The 14,191-nt window shown below is 40.1% G+C and overlaps 1 long non-coding RNA gene across 2 annotated transcripts; it reads right to left on the minus strand.

Moving 5' to 3' along the window:
* Window positions 1–290: 290 nt before the first annotated feature.
* On the minus strand, window positions 291–13,107 carry LOC142079448 (uncharacterized). Of its 2 annotated transcripts, XR_012672673.1 has the most exons (4): window positions 11,650–13,107; window positions 11,416–11,456; window positions 10,275–10,473; window positions 291–7,321 (listed from the first exon to the last, which is right to left on the minus strand). It is a non-coding gene; the product is annotated as an uncharacterized LOC142079448 (long non-coding RNA). The 2 variants fall into 2 exon arrangements; XR_012672672.1 differs by lacking the exon at window positions 11,416–11,456.
* Window positions 13,108–14,191: the final 1,084 nt, after the last annotated feature.

A 14,191-nucleotide genomic window follows, 5' to 3' on the forward strand; every position in this document is an offset into this window, starting at 1 on the left:
AAACATTTCTGTAACTTACTGTCACTTTACAGGACAGAAAATTCAGTAGAAATAAAAGACAACTGAAGAGACTCTTTTAGAAGACGGTAAACACCAACTAGTTCTCTGGAGAAAAAGGGAAACAGTGAGATCATTCTTAATAAATGACAACATTTACTGGCAAAGGTAGATTTTCCAGAAGAACAAAAGCATTCCAAGACTCACACACAGTCTTTAAAAAAAAAAAATTTTTTTTTTTTTTAAAAAAGGCTTAGAAGTTTTTTATTGGACTTTCAGAGAGCACAGCCTGGTTGTTAACAGTATTCTCTCTCTTTAGTCTAGTTTAAAGTACACCAAATTAATACATTTATCAACAATAAAACCTTCTACAAGTAAAAGACAGAACAGGTTTCAACAGGAGTCTTTAGGCGTGTAAGTCTCCATATACATTAACATCTGCATCCAAAAGCTCTGGATAGATGTTTTCAATGCTAAGTATAATGCCTCATTAGCATTTTCCTTCAAATCACTTAGCCTAATTTAATAATTTTTCTGCATTTGATTTACTGCATGTCAGATATAATTGCGCTTCTGAAAGGCAAAAAAAAGTAACATCTTGTCAATGGAGGAGATTAGTTCATTCACTGCGTACATATTTTAAGGTCTTTAGAAAAAACAGCAATAGCAACAGATTATGTCTACGTGAAAATTAAAGCTACCTTGGCATTTTTATTTTTGCAATTCATTCAATTTTTGTTCTGGCAAAAGGCTTTAAGTTAAAAGCAGAGCATTGTATTTAACTGCAGGACAACTTCAACACGGATGGCAGCAATGCAAGCATCTATGCATTTCCTAAGCTGTTGTCTACTCTCTCTTGGAGACACTGCTCTGGAAATCAGTTTTCCATATTTCTCATTTGATGCATGAGTCAATTTTAGAAATATCACTTACACATTTTTTATTCATATCACAGTTTCAAATCCCTTTATTTCATCATCAAACAGTATGAGCAGTGAAAGCATGAGCTTCCTGTTGCTGCTTAGCAATATCAGACCAGCCATGTCAACCCTTCACTGTTTTAGTCCCATACCGGATGAAGTTGCCACACGCTCGTTTCTTTAAAGATCACCACTCCTTCTCTACTAGAGACAAATTGCATCTGCAGAACTCAAGCTTTCACTATGTAACCCATACCCAAGAAACCTTAAGATTATTATTATCTCCTATGATTATTAAGTTCTGCAATCTTATCACAGCACATAAGATCATGAAAGAAACAGGAACCACTTCCTTCAATCACAAAGGAAGGTCATGCTTTCTTCCAGAGGAGATCCGGCATTGCACTGTCTCCTGAGTCTCTCTGTCAGACCCATCTCTTCTGGGAGAAAGCACAGAGTCCTAGGAAGATCTTTGCACATATCAGGTCTTTCCAATGAAAGGAAATCGGTTATTCGCCAGAGAAATGCAAAGCCTGAAAAGTTCTGACTGGGATTCATTTTATTCAGCAATTTGGGTAGGTTTTGTCAACTTAGGTAATGAAAAGTGTCTACATATTTATACCATATTTACAAAAGCATGCATCTGGTCTTGGACTGTAAAATGGATGCACTACTTCTACCATATAACCTGAAGAATGAAAAACCTCTGTAGAAAAGATTCCAGGTACTACCTACAAAAACATCACAACCCACAAAACACTCGACAATCAATTTAGTTCCTTTGGGCCACAAACACCACATTACTGAAACAGTAGACTTTTTTTCCTGTAGTCTTTGATGTTATAAACACTTTTTTTCCCACCAGGAAGTAAAGAATAATCCATTAATTTTTACCTTATTTTGTTAAAGTTAGGAAAAGAAGATTCTCAAAGCAGAAGAGCATAAAGGTCCTCCATGCTTTCCAATTGTCTTTTCATACTGTCTAGGCAGTCTTATAGATTGACATTCTATGTTTAGTAGAATATCGATGAAACAGAAAAATACTTCTTTTATTAATTCTTTTTCAATATCCTCATTTAACAGGACAAACAATAGTAGGGTACATTTCCAGTATTTTTAGAGCAATATTGTCTTCCTTAAAGACGACCAGAAGGAAAATGGTTTACTGGCTGTTAAAAAATACCAGGTTTTACCATTCAGTACTTATTCTTTATCTCTTGGACTGGTTTTTTTTTCCCCTTTTACCACAAAACATATAATTTTGTAAACAAGGAAACAGTTCTTAAATTGTAAATAATACATCTACTCTCCCACTATTTTTCTCCATAGATTTAAGTCCTCAGAAGAATTTCAATAAGGATGCTCCAAGGACTGAGTCTTGGTTGTTGGAATACATTGTTAGTTCATTCTAATTTTTACCAGCTACTTCTAGAAATAATTAACAATTATACAGTTCTCTGTTGGCTAAAGAATAGCTTCTAAACATAGAAACAAAACCCACACCTGAATTTGAGATATGAAGTTTACTGTTCTGACCACAGTGAAAGAGATGCTAATAGACACAAGCTAACACCCAGTATGTCTTCCTGTCCTAAGTAGGATAAAGCACATGAGGCCTGGCAGGCACCTAATTCTTTAATTTAAAAAAAAGACTGTGGGACTGGGCAGCAGGAAACAAGGAGGGGAATGGAGAACTTGAAAAATTGTAATGGTCTTGAAATACATTGGTTACTGCAATCTGTTTGTTATTTCTGGTGTGAACAGAAAAAGGAGGGACTAACATTGCTGCAAAAAAAAAAAAAAAGCTGTGACATCTACCTGCGGGTATAGTACGGCTTTAGAATAGTTTGCCCAGGAAGGATGTGGAATTTGTACCCTCCAAGGTTTCAAAGAATACAAACAATAACCATCTTTCTGCAAAGACTTAAACAGAACTATAACTTTCATAGGTTGTTACTTTCTTTGAAGTCAATGAGAATATTTGCACGTGAAACGTTAAGTATCCTTAAGTCAATAGTCTCTATTCTCCCAGGCCATGCCCAGAGCAGGAAAAATCAGCAGTCCAAATTATTTAAAACAAAACAAACCAAACAAAAAACCACCAACCCAAAACTGTTACATTTACTTACATGAATGTGTTGCAATTTGTTTTAGCAGAAGAAGAAAGATAAAAAATCAGCAACATTATTACTAATTTAATAATTTCTAATTATTTTACTTTATTTTTCAGAAATCCTACTTTCAGAAGAGCAGAACAGCTGGCCTCATGCCCCAGTGATGATGGCAAACAACCCCCACAGAAAACCCACCCAAAAATACTGAGGTACTTATTTCAGGAAGAGAATATTCATTTACAAGAATATTACAAGGTTTTTAGTGCTGAAGCCAAAGACATCAGTTAAACTCTTATAAGAACACTTCCAGAGCCTAAGCTGACATGAATAAGCAATTTATCAAACAACTCTCAAGTCACAGAAGCAAAATGCTCTCTACGACCAGCATAAGGACTCTTTAGAAAAATCAGTTTGGTTCCTAATAAGGTTAAAATTCTCAAAATATTTTAAGATAGATAGGTGAACTGGGAGAACAAGAGGAAAAAACCCACCCCCAATTACTTCAGTCAATAGATCTGGCCAAAATTGTGTCATGAAAAAAATGTCTGGAAGTCCCAGCAGAAAAGAGGGTATCAGAAGAAAAGGGTCAACATTCAGGACCGGGGAAAACTTAGTATCAGAAGGTGTAGTGATAGCAGGCTTAGTAACCTCAAAGTTTAGGTGCTTGCCTTTTCCCCCCTGCAGTTCTGTGATTGTAGAGGCTTCTCCATGAGGAGATAAAGAGTAAATGTGTCTAGAAAAAGTAGAATGAGTTATTTTTCCCCTTCTCTTTATCTGTGCATCATATGATCATTTGCACCCAGACAACGATGTGCTGGATCATCCTGTCAAAATATTTCAAACAATACCAAGGCTATATTTATGTGAACACTTTGAAAAATAAGCTTTGTTGACTTTCACTGCTCAGCTGGAAGATGACCAGGAGCACATTGCACTGACTAAAACTTCCAAGAACTCATCAACCCTATAATTAAAAGGAAAGTGAAAAAATACAATTGCTACTGCTCCTAACTTCTTATGCTATTTACTGGGTTGCATTGTGCAATGCCTAGGAAGTTTGATAAGGGCAGTATATAAAACTATCAGCTCATCCTTAGTTATTTTGCTCCATATTATGAGTTATCGTCCTGCTGAGATAGCACTACATATTGTCCAAGTAAGCCTATATTTATTATACAACCACAAGTAAATGCTTCAGCACAAGGAGAGTATTATGTTGTATGTGAACGAATCTGAATATGCCTTTCCAAACAGCATTTCCTACAACAACTGCTTTTCATAGGTTTTTCCCCTACACCTTATGCGAACGCCATTTTGCCTAACGTAATGTCAAGCCATTCTAGATGCCAGCAACAGCTGCACTCACAGAACCATCCTCTAAGCGAAAACAGCTTTACAAATGCCGCAATGCTGCTTTGTCATTGCTACCTGTGGCAGAAAGTTATGAGACACTGTGGGTGAAACTCCACTTTCTGCAGAAATAAGAGCTCCAAATCCCTGACAGTGTTTAGCATGACACTGTCTGATGTTACTCATCTGAAACCTGCATCTTCCACACTACAATATGCTGTGCTACCAACTGTGAGCCTTCAGACAAGGTTTCTGCAGCCATACGTTAGCATAGTTGTCAGGTGCTGTTATCTAACGTCCAAGACCTAATAACACACCTAACCTAATGTGAAGAATTAACTTCATTAACCAGTTGTGATTGCCAGCAGAGATACATGTTAGGAAGCAGGGTAATGCAGAGGAGTCTCCAGGGGAGTAGACACTACGGACCCTTTCCTAACACAACGAGTGCAGTCAATACCTTGAGCACTTTACTGGGTGGTATCTGCACATCAGAAAGATGGGAGCAGTTTCATAGCTCTCCTGTGATCTGTTGCTCCGCACCAGCATGCTTATTGAGCAATCACTCAGTGTAAGAACCTTCATCTGCCCTTTCCTTCAGTGTGCAGGTCATTTTCTTGCAGGCAGGCAGGATTATTTAGCTATTATGTGTGGCAAGATGATTGAAAGCCTAGGAGACCTACTTTTAGCAGGTCAGCCCCAGTGTTGCAAGGGGTGCCCACAGGGATTCACATGCAAATAGCTTTAGAAATGACTGATGGGGATGAAGGGGGGGGAGGGAGGAATTGCTGTTGACATGGCAAGGTCCCACATATCCATAAGAATAAAGAGAGCATAAGAATTATACACATTTAGACCTCAGCATTATTCATACTCATCACCTCTCACAATTGTAGGAAAGCAAACCACAATCAGTGATTCAGCAACGCTGGCCCTCTACGCACAGGCTCTCCTGCTGAATGCAAATGCAACAAACAATGAGTAATTTCAGTTCAGCTTTGTGCTTATTCTCCTTGGGAGAGAAACTGGCTGTTCCACTCACACAGCATAAATGAAATATTTTCCTCAGTTCAACACTTAGGAGGGTAATCAAAATTCTTAAATTATTCTGCTCTCGCTACAGCTGCTGTTCACAGCCACAGCGACACAGGGATGAACAAGCAAGAGATGCTGTTTTGAAGAGACAGCCACTTAAAGAATATCATTTCAGTCAATTTTCTTTACTTACAACAGACATCCCTTGGAATCTGTTGAGGTGGATCACTAACAAATGTTAAAACTTTATGATAAACCTTGACCACAGATACGGTGGGGGATTTCCTGGCCTTTTGGCTGATTTAATAAATACCTGTGGTGGGGAAAAGCAAATATGTTTGCTGCTGAATGCCCATAAGGAGCACAGGACATTGGATTGGAACAGGGTGCAAAGGAGCTGAACAAAAGGCAAGGACTGGTGGGAGATCCTAAACCAGAGATAATGTTTACACTTTTTTCCACAGCAGTATTTAATTAAACAATCCACATAGGTAACATGATATTATCAATCATCTGAAGTCTTTAGAAAGAGACAACAAGTGTTAAGAAAACATTCCTGCCCTATCTCAGCCAGGAGAACCGAGATGGCTGTAGGAAACACAGGTGACATTTTCTAGATGATCATAATGGTCTGACTGGTGTTCACACCTCTGAGCCCCTCCTGCATCCCACAGGAAAGTCTCCTGTACTTTTGTTTGTTTACCTTTACGCAGGAGTCAAAAAGCTGCTAAGGAATTTAGTTTCCCTTTAGCGTTTTGCAGCCTCTCCCTCTGCCTTCTTGATTGAGCAGCTGTTCACGTTACACCAGAGGGACACTAGAGTAAAATTCAACTTTGGGAGGGGTGCAGGAAAACCAAGTGAAAGATATGCAGGAGGGCTCTGGAAAGGACAGAGTGAATTTGGATATCCAGAATGGAAGCTGTAAATATATTCTAATTACACTCTAAGTGTATATCTCCAGTTTACAGCTCTAAAAAAATTTAATCAAAACTCTGTCTGATCTGTTAGACCCCATTTCTACTGCCACAAAATTTCACATAGGAAATTTAGAAGACAACAAAACAGAAGTGGTGGAAAAAAAAACAACTGCCATATTTGATTAAGAAAAAAAAATAATGCTAGAGGCAGATATAATATCAGTTTTCAAACTAAAAGAAGACAGCAAGCAATTATTTTTCATGGCCGCTAGGAACAGGAAAACAAGAACTTTAGCTTAATTTGCAATAACTAACACTCAACTTAAATACTGGAGGAAATTCTGCAGGCACTGAGAAATAGATGAAACACAAAGTTAGACTAACTAGGGAGACTGGAAAATCATCCCTGAAGGTTTTCAAGAGCAGGCACTAGCAGAACATGTGTTAGGGAGGGCTGAGTACACTTGACCTCACATCAGCACACAGGCACAGATTAACCGGTCCCTGGGATTCCTCCCAGCCCACAGCTCCAGACTTTGTATAAGGACAGAGAATAGAAACTGTCTTATCTGAAGAACAAAGCAAGTTTCTGTTCTTCCTTTTTCTTCAAAGGAACACAATATGCCTGTCTCTGCAATCAAGATATCTTTTAAAGCAGTCACCAAACTATGAACATTTCCAACATTGTTGCTGAAGAAGGGAATGGAAATTTCTGCTATGATTTGAAGTCATATTCTCTACCAGACACTCCTACTCATTAATCAAAAAAAGAGCCTCAGTGCACACACATACTGTAAACTTCAATTCTTTTTCACAAACATTGCAGAGAAACCTTGGGAAGGCATCAAGTAGTTTGTCTTAAGTAAGGTCTATCTGAGCTCTGAAAAAATCAGTGAATTTCAGACTTGCTCCATTGTATCGTAGGGTTGGCCCAAGAGAAACTGCAGCTGTCCCAGGACTGGAGCTTGTTCTCCAAGGAGATAAAGAGCTAAATGGCGGGGGGGGAGAGGGGGAACACACACACACACACACACAAAAAAAAAAAAAAATTAATAAAGTTGTCTTAGTTTTCTTTCATGAAGTTAATCACATACCTACAGTCTATTTAAAACAAAACAAAAAAAAAAAACCCACAAACGAACTATTTCTCCTGCAAACAGCAAGGAAGGAGAAACAGAAATAGTTTATATTACCCTGACCAACTGTATTTGTGAAGGAAGTGTTCAGGCCCATAGTGAAGAAGTAAAGATAAACAGGCTTTATACTGAGGCCATTATTTGTAAGCAGAAAAAGGTATCAAAGTCAGTCCCTTTCTCTCTCTTTTACACACTTCATTTTGAAGTTACACACACCCTTTGGCCTACATAGAGAGGTATCTTGTGGACCTCTGTTAGCACTTGCACAGCATTTCCAATCACTACTCCATTCCCAAAATGCATTTTTTATGTCACCCAAACCAGACCTTTCAAGTTATCCTTCCAAACAGGACTTAAGATCAAACACGCCTAAAGTTATTCAGCAAAACTTTTACATTCCTTGTTGTTTATGTCAGGATCACCAAGAACGTTTGCTTTCCCTTTTTTCATTGTTGTTCAGCAAAGTGCTGGGAACTCCGCTCGCAACAAGCCAAGTGTTGCTTGCTGGTTTCATGCCTTTTCCTGCTGTTGTCCTTCTGCCTTGACCTCCCGCCCTGCCACTCACAGCTGATGTGCATTTCTTTTGTAATTTCAGCTCCGGGCCACCTCCTTTGCCCATGTTAGAAGTCAGCCCTTCCAAAAAGAACTCTCACCTTCCATATTCTACTACAGCTTCAATCCAACCCCACGCCTTTCCCACCACCGGCACAAAGCATGCCAAACCTATTCAAGTCCAAAAATCACAACAATCCGCTTGTGCCTACACTTTTATATTAAATATGCACTTCAGGTATATTACATATGCAAGCTTTTATAATTTAACTTGTTTTCCTTGGTTTCTAGGCATTTAAGAAGTCCTAGAGTAGTATTTTTTGGGATCCCCTCTGCAATGAGAGGGTTTTTTTTAAAAAAAAACAAAACAAAACAAAACAAAAAACAAAACACCAGAAAAAAACCACCCATCTCCAAGATTCCTAACTTCCAATCTTTGTGTTTTAAGAAATTCATTAACAGTGGAGATTTTTTTCATAGCTAGGTTAAATCACCTAAATTTACTATAATAGTAAAATTTTTTTTTAATAGGTGTATATGGTAAAACAGCTTCTGTGCCAAAATAGGCTTCTACACTGACATAAACATGGACCTGCTAGGCAGAAGATACTCTGTGATTTGTTTTCAGTTCGGTAAGCACCAGGGAAGTCATTACGCTGACAGGGACAGCTCTACTCTGACCCAAATGGCATCAGCTGTTCTAGCCTTAAAGTGGAGAGGTCAATGACCTGGTAGAAAGAGTGCTAAAACAAATGTCCCAAATAATTAATTGATCGAGAAATTTACAGCAGGGGAATGAAAAATGTTGAATATACACTCAAAATATCCAATTTCCATCCGAGGGAGGACATGCAATCAAGAGCCTCCTTTAACAAAGGCAAGTTTTAGGATGAAGCATTTCCAACTCTCACAAGTATCCTCAAAAACTTTGTAGCTCAATAATAAAGAGGGGAAAAAAATTAAAACTTATCCAGCAGAAATAGAGAAAGAATTATTTTATTTCTGCACACCTCTCTCTAGCCCATCTCTGTTGTCAATATTCAGGATGTATAAGGTTTTTATTTTCAACCGTAAGCCTCAGGTGGAGAGAGATGCTTTCAGAGTGATGGGCAAACAGCATTCCATTCCTAGCGGCCACCTCTCCTAACAGGGCTCTGGATCATTCAGGACTCGGCCCTGTAATTAATAGGGGAAAAGGGAGGTGAAAGACTATCCCTTCATCTGAGCCAGTCTAGGAACTGGTAACTCACGATGCCTGCACAGAGCGAGGGTTTCTGTTGACAGGTATTAGCCAGGAACTCCTTGGCACGCAGGCATGACTGCGAGGAGCGTGCCTGAACTCGAACAGAGGGTTGCCAGCGAGTGTGTAAAACCCAAAATCGTATACAACAGTAAGCTGGCAATTCAGGATTAATTTATTTACGTCTACACCTCTTTGGAAGCAAATAAAAGATTACCACTTCAGTGAACAGTGTTTCACTTGAAATCAGCAGACCCGCTTTATGCAAAGAGGCTTGCAAGGCTACACAGCAAAAATAAAAGAAAGAATCCACATTCCTTTACTGTGCCAGCAATGATTACAAATAAAGACAAAAAAACCCCAAACAACAGAATAACAGTTGGATGGTCTTCTGAGTCTGAACTGCTGCCAGTTACTACACTTTGAATTAATCAGCAGAGTTTCACCTAGTTGCTATGCAAACTACATTCACATGTAGGTCTTATGTGAGACCTTGGCTCCATGGCCCCTCGTGCTTGACACTTCTAGCAGCGATCTAGATGCTAGTATGGCCAAAATATTGCTCCTGATCATTTAAATGAAAGTGCCTTTTGAACAGAGCTGCCAAGGGCAAGGCTTAAACCCTGTTTCTGAAATAAAGCTCTGTTGCATTTCTGGCATGGGGTACAGCAACAAGCCGTCTGCTTTGGTCCCAGCCGTGGTGCTGCCGCGAGGCTGGGTGCAGGAGGCAGCCGGCCCCCAGCACACCCTGCTGCGCTTTGTGCAGGGTTGTTTACACTCAGCACGCCAGCTCTGATGATTTTGCAGCAAGTCGAGGAATGCACAGTATTTTCCTTTAAGCCCCAGCACACACATGATGGGGAAAAAAACCCACCAACCCTTTGACACTGTATTTCAGGTTTACTGCCCAGCATTCAAGTCAGGGAGTTGCACTGAAACAATGCAAAGCTCTCGGGTTTCCAACAGCACAATTACAAGACAAAAGCCAAGCCTTGCACTAATTATATGTTCACCTGACTCAGGAAGCTGGAGCTTTAAGGACAAAACCCAAACAGCTCTTGACTCAGCGGTACAAACATCTGCCTCCTGTGCAGGGCTGCACTGCCCAGCGTGAGAGCTGGCCTTCGTTAGCACCTTGCGCTTTAATTGTTCTTGTTCCTTCACGTTAAACGCCGAAATGTTCACTCATGAGCCATCAGGGGAAAGCTTAACCTAAACCAATGACATAAAAAATGAAAAGGTGCATTTGTTTGATAGGCAAATGGTGTTTGCCCAGCGCCAGGCTGTTCATTTCTATAGGCTTTACAGTATCTCATTCTTAAACGTGGAAAACATTATTCCTGTTAGCAGAGAACAGCATCTAGCAAGAACGATAACACATCATGCAGGAGATAAGTAGCTCTTCTGACAGGCCAACTAACGTGAAAACAATTAATAAATTAGCTGCAAAATGGTGTCCCTCTGGATGCAGTGCCTGAGCACATTTGTTTTGTAATTTATTTAGCTAATACATACAGAATCATTCAACTTTCAAGACTAAGAAGTGAGGTTATTTGTTTGCCACTGACTTCTCGTTACACCTGTGTTGATTTTCTCTTCATAAAACAAAGATCCTGAGGTTTTAATTCATTAATTCTTACTCAATATCTCATGGCAGCAACCTGGAAAGCATGGACAGGTACAGAGTCCATAGACTCCATATCAATGCTTGGAATGGGAGAAAGCACAGGGCAGCTCAGACTGCACGTTTTCACGAAATCCATAACTCAGTTTCTTTGGACAAAAGGAAAAGGAAATTGATTTCTTCCGTCACAGTTCCTCCATACTCTCCCCAGTGTTCTTGAGCTGCAGAGCAGAAAAGAGGGGGGGGGAAGGCGGGAAAATGTTCCAAGCTACTGCCCCAGCACCTTCATAAAAGGGAATAAACCAATACAAGGCAAATAGAAAGTAAACACAATTCAATGAAGTCTGCAAAAACTTTTCAGTTTGAACCTCAGGGATTGGTTTGTTTGCATTCATATTTTATAAATAGTTGGCAGAATAAGTTTGCCAGTGTGGACATCCAGAGTAAATTAAAAGCAAACATTGAAGATCATTCATGAGAAGCAAATGTTGATGCTTAAACTTAATACGTATAGGATTTCTTATAGTTACCTAATCCAAAACTGAAGTCACAGACTACATGAACAGGCCTGCTGAAAAGAACAATGAAAGAAAGTGAAGCATTTTTCAGCAATATTATCTAACACTGAACACTTTCGATCAGCTAGCCATGTGATTTATGTATCTGATCATAACAGCTCAGCTTTCAAATATCAAAGGTTTTCAGCTCATTCCTAGTGAAGCAGCAGCAGACCAAGGCCTTTTCTATAAAGTCAGAGAAAATACCTTTGGGAATAGATGATCTTTTTCTGGACAGCTGCGCAGGGAGCTATCTCAAAGAAGGAGCCCTGCACTTTGAAGTTTGCAGCCCAGGCTCCGTGCAGCCAGAAGGAGAGATCAAAACCAGCAACACCAACGGGACCCTTGGAGGCAATGGTTACTGTTGTCTGTGGCCAGGCCACCCACGGGAGCATTTTTAAGGACCAGGTGGGAGAGGTGCAAGACAGAATTGGAAACGAAGTGCTGCAGCACAGCCCTGCCCAGGCCCTCCAGCCAGGATTTTCATCTGTATATCCCTTCCCACCCCATCTCTTTCTCTGTATAAGGAACGGATGGAAGGATCAGGCAAGCCAGCTCTCTCCTCGCTGCAGGGATCCCTAGAAGCGGTCTTACGCTGTCAGGCAGCTCCAGCACAAGGCAGACAGAAAGGAGATGAGATACTGGGGCCACATCAGGAAGCTCGCACAACCGCACTGTCCAAAAAGTGCGATCCAGCGTTTCTCACCACCACCAATTCATCAGTAGGATGTTTGCCTGACACACAGGGAAAGGCTTTCAGCAAAACCCCTCTGGAGAGGCACTATCAGCAGGGGCCACACGAAGGGAGCATGCCGACCTCCAAACTTTCAGTACTTTCACCCTGACCCTATGGTCCTACTTAGGCAAGTTAGCCAACCACACTCGTGATGTAGCTATCAAAAAAAAAAGTATTACTCTGTAACTTTTTAAAAAATAAACAGCTTCCTATCAGTATTAAATTGAAAACAAGTTTCCATAGTGAGGGCTGCTCTGAAAAAAAAAAAAAAAAACACCACAACAAAAAACAACCACAAATTCTTTATCAAAAGAAAACATTTTTCAGGCACGCCCGAAGACGTTGCAGGAAAAACCCTACTTACCTCCACAAATATTGCAGGAAGCCAAACTCAAAAATAGAAAACATAGCTCTAGAAAGAGAAAGCTGTGGATTAGAGATACCCATGGCCTTATAAATTGCAAGTAGGTAAGAATATTATTCAGCCTCTTGAGGTTTCCAGGTAGCGGAAACTACTGAAGCTATGCAAATCATTTTGGAGCTGCCCTTGGTATAAATTTATCCTTGTCGTAGCACTGCTGTGTTTCAGCTTCTAATTCCATTCAGCTCTATTAATAAATTCTCTTCAGAGACCTTGACTTTCCATAGAAAATTAACCAAAAGGTACTATGTATTCATACACTTGGTAGCATGTACGCATATGTGAAATAACGCATGCTGAGATCCTGCAAAAAATAGTAACCAATGAGTTTGGAAATAGACGGGAGGATCTCTATGTTTCTGTGTTGCAGCCAGCTTGAGACAGACTTGGAATGAAGGATAAAAAGTTTGCTACAATACAATTTTATATACCCACTGAATTGGTGTGTTTGTTCATTTTGCTCATTGAAATATCCCCCAAAATTGATCTTCTAGAGGCTACAAGCCTCACTGACACTCACAAAAAAAACATTAAGGGGGGGGGAAACAACCCCCAAACCCCCCAAAAACCCACTCCCCCCCAACCATTTTTTAGGAAAATCCAGTCCTGTTGAGTAAAAGATTTCCAGTATAAAAGAATGTGAAATCACCAGTTACAGCTATCCAATATTAACTAAGACAGCCGGGTCTCAAGGACAATCTCTACATATCTCACCTCATAGACTCATTCTTGCATTTTTCATGAAACTGCCTCCCCTCTATACATATATAAACACACAAAGGTAGTCAACATTCAAATTACATCAACTGCCAAGAATTCAGCTACCTGTACTTCCCCTAATTTTACTTTTCTTTTTACTATACCAAAGAGGCAGACATGTAACCAAAAAAACCCTACAAAACCCCCTTTGACCTTCAAGCCATCCTTTGAATTTGACATTGAAGAACACACTCTGCAAGCAGGTGGGCACTTTGGCTGACACATGCTTACCCCAAATAGACCATCTCCAGTCATAAGGAACACCTGCTTCACACCTGCATCCAGTGGGAGGCAGTGCCCTTAGGAAAGCAAATTGGGCAACAGGGTAAAGTGAAAAAGGAACCGATGAGCAGAGGTTTACATTAAGAGCAATGATTTTTCCTCCAGAGCTGCAGGGAGTATTACCATAGTCTTTATATTTTCCCCTAGTTATCTGCCATCGGCTTCTGTCCGTCTTGAAAATACGTAGGAGAAAAGCAAGCAGACATATCATAAGAAGTCCTCACCCAAAACAGAAAGACACCTTGGGAGCAGGGATCAAACACAGAGAACAACAGATGGTGCGTGGGATGGAAAGGCTGAAGGTCACAGCTGTCAGAGGAGATAACTTGAGGAAATAGGAAGAAAAAAGAAAATACCTGATCATTATTAAACAAGCACTAAACAGCAGCCAACAGTTTCTGAAGGCATCCAGGGCACCATGAGCTCTTCCCAAGAGTGACAAGTGCTGCCCCAAGCCAGTAGACATGAGATTTGACCAGGTACTTGTGCACTGATGGAGCTGTCTGGAGTCCCCTCCCTGCTTGCAAGCAATTAACAAGACAAAAAGGTTT

The sequence above is a fragment of the Calonectris borealis genome, chromosome 2 (assembly GCF_964195595.1).
Source record: "Calonectris borealis chromosome 2, bCalBor7.hap1.2, whole genome shotgun sequence".
Classification (NCBI taxonomy): domain Eukaryota; kingdom Metazoa; phylum Chordata; class Aves; order Procellariiformes; family Procellariidae; genus Calonectris; species Calonectris borealis.